We start from the raw sequence: 11,128 nt of genomic DNA on the forward strand, positions 1-11,128 counted from the left end.
ATAAACGATTAATAAAATATTTGTTTATTTTAACATTATCTACATTTTTGACTATATCAAAAATTTTCTTCGACACTTCACCTATTTGAATGATCGGTGAAGTATTACTATTACTATTTGATTGGCTGTTGGTGGGATAACTATGTTATTGAAGTACTTCCAGCACAAATTTTCAATATCTAGATTGCCTAGCCATATCTGGATTTGTAGATACACTATTTTAAGGTGTTTAAACGCTGCATCAGCTGCAGGAGGTAATGACGACAAAAGAACACTTATTTTTTGACCATTCCTGTTATAAAAGAATTGAATCTCAATTACGACAAGCAACATTCGAAAATTGAACTTTCAAGGTAGGTGCTGCTAAGAGTAATATAATCCCAATAAAAGCAATTTAAAGCCTTTGAGGGGTGTTACACTTTGTTCAAAAGATTTTGAGAGTTCTGCGACTTTAGAACAGTTTTACGAGAAATAGGAGATATTTTCAGAGACGTGGTTGAAAAAACATATTCCGTATCCGTATTCGCGGATTTAGGTACCAATAATCGATATCCGACGGGACTTGACGAAACTCTTGTACAAACCAGAGTGGGTGGATCGGCTTACGAGTTTCGATGATTTAGGGAGCCGAACCATAGGTTCACCATAATGGAGGGGTTCTTAAAGAGAAACCAGACTAAGACAAGTCCCTAAAAGAGGGCAGCAGCTCTTTCAGTACTCAGGGTGGCAGAGATCACAAGGATCGGTATGACACTCTGATGCATTATACTGCGATGTGGAAGGCAACGGGAAACCACCACATTATGATCCCGAGTAAAACGTTCAACTACTGAAATTAAATGATGGCGTCCTCTGGGGTAAAGCACTCCGGACGTAAACTAATTCCCCATTCGGATGTCCGGGCGGGGACTACCTCGGGGGATGTCATCAATAAGTGCAATAGGGATAGGTGCAATGTTTCACAAGTCTGAGCGTGGAATGTTAAAACAATGAGGCAAGTAGGAAAATTAGGCAATTTAAAAATAGAAATGGACAGATTTGAATTAGATATAGTAGGTATTAGTGAAGTCCGTTAGCCCAAAGCTGGAGACTTCTGGANATTAAAATTAATGTTAATGTAAACTAATTTTCAAGACCCACTTTTTAATTCTAATGTTTTTGTTACTAACGAAGCCATATGGATCTTGACGAGCATTTTTAACTCCCACAAAGTATTCCACAGGTGGCGTTCGCTACGCTGTTAGTAGTAATTCATCAAACGCTGTCTAAAGCAGCAGGTAGAGTTTGTATTTTGTAGAACTGCATACGGTGTGCTGATAAAATAAATGAAGTCGCGATTCACGCCTGACAGTTTCGACAGAGTACCCATCACCCATCACCATGGACTTTTTTGTTCTATAATCGCTGCTTAGCTCTTTAAAATGAGTAGTTTTAACCCTTTAACATTAACTTCGCAAGTGTTAAAACATGCTTGTCTATCTTTAAAATGCGGCCCAAACACAAATTATGATGATATTTAAATTTAAACATTTTTATTAAAAAGTAAATGTTTGGCCTATTTTTCATTTATAATCGATTCGTTGACATTTATTTTGAAATAATATATTTGTGAACAATTATCTGCAAGAATGAAGCATACATAGGGCAGAGATCACTGACAAACATCTTGAAAATTCATCAAGAATTGCAACCTCGTCTATTGAACCCGATATCGATTTGCTTGTTCAACAAAAATCAAATACTTCCATCTTATTAATTTGACCCTCAAATGGTCATAGTTTAAATGTTGGCACTATATATATAAAATATATTTCATTTTTTATTAATTGGTATTGATAGAAATTCTTTTTCAGAAATATATTTTTTATTTATGAAATGAAGTAGTACTTTCTTAAAGTGCTAGTTGAAATTCGTAAATACTCGGGCAGGTTAAAGTTAAGAACATATTTAAAGGGAGACCGTTTGTTTTATAGTACAGTAGAGTGTCGATTATCCGAATGTCGATTAACCGAACGACCGTGTATCCGAACTACTACGTCCGCCCGACCCGCGCGTGCCTAACCTCCCGCGCCTTCCGTGCTACAGCGTGAAATAATGTTTTGTGTATAGGGAAAAATCCTCAAAGTGGATGTGTAAATGAGAAACAGGAAGATATGACTGAAATTATAGATATACTAAAAAAGCTCAATTGCCACGAATGTGAAGAAGAAGAAAATTATGAAGGATAGCGAAATTTTAGACCTCATGACTAATAATGCTGACGTCACCATAAGCACCTCATCAACTACAAGTTCAAGTAATGAAGATCGAATCGTTACTGAAGCGTTTACTTGCTTAGATATTGCCTTAGGTTGGTTTGAAACACAATCTGAAAGCGGCCAGTATCAAATATATGTCCTTAAAAAAGTACGTGACCTACTAGCCGCTTGTAAGCGGTTATGGTTGCTTCGGCAGACGAAGATTGAAGATTTTTTAAGCGTTAATTGTATCGAGTACATACATGTTTTACTACAAGATTGTCTTAACTTTTTTAAAGTGAAACTTTTATTACATCGCCTTAAATTTTTTCGTCCATCTATCGCATGTCCCATTACAGCCGGACACGGAGTAGGGATAAAATTGAAAGGCGCTCGGCAGAGCAGCTGAGGTCAATATAGCGGCGTCCATGGCTCGCATGAGCCAACCGTGTAGCATTTATATTCTCACCCATTCGTGCAAGTGCATGACAATTACATTTATAGACTCTAAAACTCAAAGCGAAGATAAAATTATTGATAGAATAACTGAAGTTCAAAATAAATAAATATTGTTCTCAGTTTTTAATATGCGTCTATCATCTGAATTATTGTATTTATTATGCATTCCGTACGCAGATTGAAATTAAAATTTATAATTGGATATCTTGTCCACTATTGATTTTCCATTATCATTCCTATTTTCCAATCATCAAGATAAGATAAAGAACACGATTTTAATTTAAATACCCTAAATCGAATATTTTCCGAAAATTTACAGCCAAATGCCTATAATCGATTTTCGGTTATTCTACATAATAAATACTAGAAGGTGGGAGAGACAGTTTTTTGTGACTTGGTAATTAAAAGAAAATTTTTTTTGAATGATAATTTTTTAAAATTGCTCCAATTCTGGATAATTACCTGCATTGGTGACGTCATTGTTTGGTTAGGTAGTTCTATGACAGATTGAAGTTTATATAATGCCCCTGCCCGCCGGACGGGGGCTGATATGTTAGAGCATTTTATTCGCAGAAAGCAATAGTTTTATACATTTCCTAGTACAATATCGGAATTTCATACAATTCCTGGAATTGGGGCTCCAAACCAAAATCGCTCCAAAAAAAATCTCATTGATTTCTGGTCATTTCCGAGGGTTCAATGATTATATTTGAGGCGGAGGAGACATTTTGTTTTATTACAGCATACATCACAGGGTATATGGTGTATGTACAGTTATTTCTTCTTTTAATATTAATAAAAGAAATTTATGCAGNCATTATTGCAACTTTGTTGTATTGCAGCAGGTAGGTTCTTAACCTCAAAATACTTATATCGTATCATTAGAATTGTGTTAAATCAATTACACAAGAATAAATAATTTCTCACTTTATAATTTTAGTAAGATTCTAGTTTTAAATATTAAGGTTATGCAGTGACAATCAAGAGATAAGAAGATTATGGTTGTATAATTTTTGTCACCCTCTCTTTCCGCCCCTGATATCCTTACCAATCTCTTCCTGTACCTACACTTTAGAACTGTGATTTGAATTTTGAAAAATTATAATTCAAAAAAAAATTTTTCTATTAATGAAGTCATAAAAAACTGTCTTCATCACCTTCTAATATCTAATTCTATTATGTAGGATTCAGGACAATTACCATATCTTGTAGTTTTCAGTTTTACACAGCTGACGTATATCAATTCGATATTGCTTTACGGGGTTGTTTTGTCGTAATTCATAGAATTTCGTAATTTCTTGCTAAAGGTACGATAAGTGGTGATTTGGCAGGTGCTGATATCAATTTGGAACTTCAAAATTCCATGGACCATGACATTGAACCCGGAAAGCAATATCTATCTAATATTTTAGATTATATTATCCATTTCCGAGGAGTTTAGAATGTTTTGGACTCTCTTCCGTTACAGAATTAGAACGCATCCATGGAATGTCACCTTTTTAAATTTCTAACACCTTCATTTATAAGGTATAAATGTCTACCATCTACTTAATTTTGAGTATGCAGATATAATAACGCTATATACTTACTTAAGGACAGTTGTTTGCAAAATCACTACATTATAACCACAAGGTATATATGAGCGGTAACAAAAGGTCTCATCACACTAGGAAGGATAGGTTGTGACTGAAAAAAACTCTTTCCTTTGCAACACGAAACCGTTGAAATCCTATTAAATGTATTCCGTTCCATGGCACTATGAAATTATAAGATTTCCTTGTGTAAGTCAATAGAATTAGTTGTAGACTTATTTAGCACACAGAGGGAAGCAAGTAGAAATCAATAGGTAAGCGTCTAAAAATTTCAATTTTAATTGGTTCAATAAAAAAATTATTATAAACACTTGATTTCAACCACTTGACAATTTTCAAAGAGACTTGCGCTAATAAGAAATATTTATTCTGCAAGTCCATTTATAAGTTGACAAAATTCATTTTAAGGTGATCTATTGTAAATGTATTAAAAAAAGGAAAACCCAAATTCAGTCTGGTCATTCATAATTTTTTATTAATTGGTATTGATAGAAATTCTTTTTCAGAAATATATTTTTTATTTATGAAATGAAGTAGTACTTTCTTAAAGTGCTAGTTGAAATTCGTAAATACTCGGGCAGGTTAAAGTTAAGAACATATTTAAAGGGAGACCGTTTGTTTTATAGTACAGTAGAGTGTCGATTATCCGAATGTCGATTAACCGAACGACCGTGTATCCGAACTACTACGTCCGCCCGACCCGCGCGTGCCTAACCTCCCGCGCCTTCCGTGCTACAGCGTGAAATAATGTTTTGTGTATAGGGAAAAATCCTCAAAGTGGATGTGTAAATGAGAAACAGGAAGATATGACTGAAATTATAGATATACTAAAAAAGCTCAATTGCCACGAATGTGAAGAAGAAGAAAATTATGAAGGATAGCGAAATTTTAGACCTTGTAAGCGGTTATGATTGCTTCGGCAGACGAAGATTGAAGATTTTTTAAGCGTTAATTGTATCGAGTACATACATGTTTTACTACAAGATTGTCTTAACTTTTTTAAAGTGAAACTTTTATTACATCGCCTTAAATTTTTTCGTCCATCTATCGCATGTCCCATTACAGCCGGACACGGAGTAGGGATAAAATTGAAAGGCGCTCGGCAGAGCAGCTGAGGTCAATATAGCGGCGTCCATGGCTCGCATGAGCCAACCGTGTAGCATTTATATTCTCACCCATTCGTGCAAGTGCATGACAATTACATTTATAGACTCTAAAACTCAAAGCGAAGATAAAATTNTTGAGCAGTACTTTCTAAGTTGCCGAAATAGATAAGAACTGCAGCTGTGTACGTTGTTGAAGAAGACGATCCTGTCCCTCCACCAAGCATCAAACAAGCACTTGATGCAGCGAAACTATTAAAAAAATACTTTTTATATAATCAAGTTGATCCAGCAGTATCTCAACGTAAGTAAGTAAGATACGTAACAAAATACAATTAAAATATTGGAGCAGCAAAAAATATCAGACGAAGATAACAGGCTATATGCAATGTATGAATAATAATGTTCGTGTGCAAAATGTGTACTATATTGGTAAATGCATATTGTTATTATCATCATCATAAAGTCGTCAGTCTTAAGACTGGATGGACACGTAACTCCTGAGCTAAACTTCGCATTTCCCTAAAACTAGAACAGCCCACACCCTTAACTATTTGCGAACAGTTCTCTAGTCTAGGTCTACCTCTACCCCTCCTAACTCCTGTTTCTGCCTCTAATATGTCTTTGACCAGACCTTCATGCCTAAGACGGTGTCTCCTATCTTTATATTCGCTCTTTCCCTACTTTTTCTTCCCTTGCATACCAGTATTTTAGTTTTACTTTTTTTTTATTTTCATACAATACTGATCTGTCAGGACCGCTTCCATTTTATTTAAAGCTATCTCTAGGTCCTCCTGTTATATTATCTGCAAATCTAAGCATACTAGTATGTTTCTCCTATCCCTACAGTTGTACTGTCTTTAATGAAGTTGATCGCGTCTTCGATATATGGATTAAAAAGTGGCGGTGACATGTGCTTTCTTTTCTGACTCCCTTCCTAATATTTTCTTCTCTACGTTGCAGCTCCAGCTCAATAACTGCCTGTTGCTTTTCATACAAACTAAGTATCACTCTTCTATCTCTGTAACTTATCTCTACATTTTTAAGTATATTTACGATCTTGTCCCATTTAAAATTGTCAAAAGCCTTTTCTAAATCTACAAAATGTACGCGCTCTTTCTTTTTTTGTCGTTTTATTGTTACCCTTAAAGCTAGAATCACCTCCCGCGCTCCTCTATTTCTTCTAAGCCCAAATTGATCTTTCCCTAATAGTTGTTCGCTTTTTTTCCATCCTCCTCTGTACAATTCTAGTTAAGATTTTTGACGCATGGGAAGTTATGCTAATTGTTCTAAATGTCTCGCACCTATCCGCGCCCCTCTTCTTAGGTAATGTTACTACTACGTTCCGTTTACAATCCCCTGGGACTTTCCCCGTTTCGTAAATGTGACTAACTAGCTTAAACATACGATCTCTAACCTCTTGTCCTGCATGTTTTACAATTTCCCGCAGTATCCCATCTACACCTGGCGCCTTATTATTCTTTAAACTTTTTAATGCTACATCGAACTCTTCTCTCATTATGGGATAACCAAGCTCATCTATTTCCACACTATCTTCCTTCTCTAATATATCTCCTAACTCAGGGCCTGCGTAAAGGTTCTCTAAATATTCTTTCCACCTATCTGCCTTTTCCTCATTTTCTATCAACATGACCCCTGCCTCGTTTCTTATATTATTACTACTGTATCCTACATCTCTAAAATTCCTTTTAATTATATTATAAGCCTCATCGGTTTTACCTACTTCAAACTTTTCTTCTACTTCTTTACACATCCTATCAATCCACTGTTCCTTAGCTGCCCTACACTTCCTAATTATTTCCCACTTTATAGCTTTATATCTTTTTTGCCCTTCTTCGTCTGTCCTGTTTTTGTATTTCCGCCTTTCGTCTATTAATCCTACAATCTCATTTGTTATCCAGGGTTTCCTACTTTCGTTTTGTTTAAGACCTAGTACCTCTGTAGCTGCTGACTTTAGACACGTTTTAATGCAGTTCCATTCTGTCTCTATGTCCCCGTCATTCGTTTCTCCAGCCGCCATTAGTATTTCGTCTGTCATTTTACCTAGCCTATCACGCGCTTCGTTACATTTTAGCTTTTCTAAGTCGAGACGTCTCCTACCTTCCCTCTTTTTCAGAATTTTGAATTTAAGATTGGTCTTCATAACTACTAAGTTACGATCGCTATCTATATCTACTTCTGGATAACTCCTACAATCCTTCACTTGACTTTTTCTTTTTCATACTGCCTTATAACAGAAAAATAAGCTGGAACGTATGTAACAAGCATATCCAGTTCGTTATGACTCAGTTCACTCAACTTGACATCAACAATTTTCAGGCCTACAATTAGGTTATATTATACTAGGTTTTACCCGCGGCTCGCTCGCGTTGGTGTCCTAAATGCATGTTAAAGATCATCGACGACCACATAAAACTAGTTTTTATATCCATCGGGCGTAGTTTTTTTTTCTGGATAAAAGGTACTCTATGCCCTTTTCGTGATTATCGGTTAAGTAGTTTGGTCCGTCGTTATTTGTATTTTTTTATCATTTATGTAGTTAAGTTTAGTTGTTAGTTATTATTCATGTAAGAAGTAAGTTATTTTCGTGAAAAGAATCTTTCTGTTAAGGCTAAAATTTTATGAAGCAATCTTCAGATGTTATAATTTATGCGTCTACCCTCGTCCAAATTCTTTAGACTTTGTTTATATGAACGACGCAATAACGCCTAGAACAAGCGACCCTTTTAATAACCACACGCACGGTTCCTGATGGCAAGATCTCTTTTATACAGACAGTCTTTCGTAAGTCGTCGTTAGTGGAAAATATAAAAATCAGTTAAATAGTATTATTCACCTGTTTTGTGAAAGTGTTAGTTTTGTTGCTATCAATATACCTTAAAGGTGAGTTATTTCACTGGGTGATCAATTTTACTTGGTTAATTAATTGTAATTCATTTACATTAATGATTATGAGCTTTTATGATTATATTTCAATATGTGTGTTGAGCACTATGCGAGTTGACCCTTAGTGCTTTGGTGTTCGAGTATGATGCGAGTTGACCCTTCATACTCCGCTAGTTGTTTATAGAGTGGGTACTATGCGAGTTGACCCTTAGTACCTTAGTGAAAGCATGCCGTTACACTGTTTACCATGGTAGATACTCTAGACTAGCGTAATTTATTTTCCGAGGAGGTATTTCGCGAGTTGACCCTTAATACCTGTGATCCGGAAAAGATTGTAATATAAATCATAAACTATTATGTGTTTATTCACTTCGTTATATTGATTTATTGATGGTTGAATTGGTCGCTCATATATTTCTTTTGTTTATTTTACAGATGTGTCATCTCGGACTTATCAGGCCATTCATACATAAGTGATAAGTGTTTTCATTTTATACAAGCTTATATATATATCATTTTATTATCCTAGGTTCGTGTAATTCAAATTTAGTTTTGTTCAATATGAAATAAATCATATAAATTAGTGTTATCATTTGAATATTCTTCGTAAATAATTTAAATACCCCCTACATTCATGATTTTATTTAATCTATTAGACTAATTTTATATGCATTTTTAGTAAGCACTTTCAAATCATCTTTATTCTCAAAGTTGTTAATATTCAAGTTCCAGGTATAGTTCGATATTTGCTATTGTCATACATCTCAGAAATTCATCTATTGCTGTTACTACCCGCATACCAATCTTATAATAAGTTGCTGTAAGGTTTCTTGTTTGTATGCAATTTATTTGAACAGCAATTTAAAATATCCAACGAGAGCTCAATTCAAAAACATTAAGATTCAAAAATAATTCATTTTACTTTCAATTTGTGGTTCTTAAATTTAAGCTAGTTAATTTCATTATAGTTAAGTGTACATATTTATCTTGTGAGCTCCATTTGGTCGATCCTTTATATATTTAAGTTTTCAACAAAAAGCGGACTTTAATTATTTTAAAGGCAACAGCATTAAGTAGCTGTACAATATTAATTTGACGTACAGCAGAGGTTAGGATTATCCGTCCTACTTCACCATAGTTAAGGCGTGAATTGGTAATAAACAAACAAATAAACATATAAAGTCACATTCGCATTTATAACATTAGTTACGATTTGATAACCAAATGTAAACTTCAGTCAGTATCGATCGGACTGCTTCGTACAGAGTACATTGATGACGCACACGTAATCTCTTAATAACATGATAATACTAATTTTATGTCGTTGACATCTACTGAGTGTCTTCCTGTTATGCAAATGGCGCCTGTGCCTGTACATTTGTCTTTTTTATCGATTTTACATGTTCATTTAAACATTTTTCAAGGGTCTGCTTAGCCTGCCCAATGAAAAATACCTTACGATCTATACAATTTATTGTTTTATAAATGGCACATTTGTTTAGATCATCATAATTACGATGTATTTTACATTAAACAGACGCGATAGGCCCTTGGACGAACTTGTAAAATCAATAAAAAACAGCAATAAACGCACAGGTATATTCGAGCTTTACGTAACGAAAAAACACTCAGCAGTGCACTAAATAGAAAAGAAAAGGTTAGAAGCCTTCAAATGTGGTATGACAGGCGAATGATGAGGATGGCGTAGATAGAGAAGGTTAGAAATGAAAAGGTGTTAGAAAGAATAAGGAAATAAAGGACTCTGTGGAAGTCAATAAGACATAGGCGAGGGAGGTTGATAGGACACCATCTCACACATGAAGGACTAGTCAGAGATATATTACAGACGGAAACAGGAGTTAAGAGGAGTAGAGATAGACCTACATTGAATGTTCTAGTTTTAGGGCTAGAAGAAGATTGGCTCAGGATAGGAAAAAGTGGAGGTGCGTGTCCAACCAGTCTTAGGATTGACGACCTTATGACGAGTGCATTAAATAACATAAAACATTAATGGCGCCTAGTGACCGAATCCAGTACGCAATGATTGTGTTGGCGATTGCTGAATATGCCACTGCTCAAGGGTTTATGATGTACCTTTTGAGGATACTTGAAATATTACAAAAAGATTGTCAATCATTCATGATTATATATACAACTAGTAATATAGAGCTATGAACATCGCTGTAGATACGATATCTTTGATAGAAGAAGGATCTTACCCCGAGGAACATGAAGAAGAATTATTATTACATGCACTCCAGAAGCGTCTCAAAAGGCGCTTTATCAATTCTCTCGTTTCAACTGTTAGTCTGCAGTAAGAAACGAAGTAGTATTAAAGTTGCAATTTCTTTCTCGAAGGTTAGACGAGGAGAAAATTTTAAGACATCGTTAGGATCGTAAGACAAGTTTCATAACTCAAGAATTGTGGTTGGTTCAGAAATGTTGAGAGATTATTTGGTGAAGATACAATTTGCTCTTTCACCGATGAAATTATACGTTTGTATTCTGCTAAGAATATGTATACTTCGTTTACTTTCTGTAGCGATGTGACCTTCAGTTTGGCCGGCGCAAGGTAAAAGAGAACATCACTAGGCCAGAAAAGGAAGGAGACAACTCTCGGTCAAACTCTTAACCGATGAGGAGCGTATAATCCGTACAGTACTGCAAGGAAAAATTGGCCATTTTATCCACTACAATTGCATTGCTCAAATGTGCTGTTATTGGTACCATTTACTACTGAAAATATCAACGAGATGTTTATTTATATTTGAAGACATATTAAAGGCTTTAACGCTTGTTTTCGACTCGCACTACTATTCATGATTGAACA

General features: G+C 35.0%; 1 protein-coding gene across 2 annotated transcripts in view; it reads right to left on the reverse strand.

The window, feature by feature from the left end:
* Positions 1-11,128, reverse strand: part of LOC108741239 (poly(rC)-binding protein 3) — a 225,937-nt gene that overhangs the window by 53,565 nt on the left and 161,244 nt on the right. The window contains exon 1 of one of the 2 annotated variants that reach the window (XM_025979564.1): positions 4,286-4,369. The exons of the other annotated variant lie outside the window; for it this stretch is intronic. The gene's annotated coding sequence lies outside the window, so the exon portion shown is untranslated. Of the gene's footprint in view, positions 1-4,285; positions 4,370-11,128 lie in introns of those variants that run through there. 2 annotated transcript variants of the gene reach the window in all.

Source organism: Agrilus planipennis, unplaced genomic scaffold (assembly GCF_000699045.2).
Source record: "Agrilus planipennis isolate EAB-ADULT unplaced genomic scaffold, Apla_2.0 scaffold298, whole genome shotgun sequence".
Classification (NCBI taxonomy): domain Eukaryota; kingdom Metazoa; phylum Arthropoda; class Insecta; order Coleoptera; family Buprestidae; genus Agrilus; species Agrilus planipennis.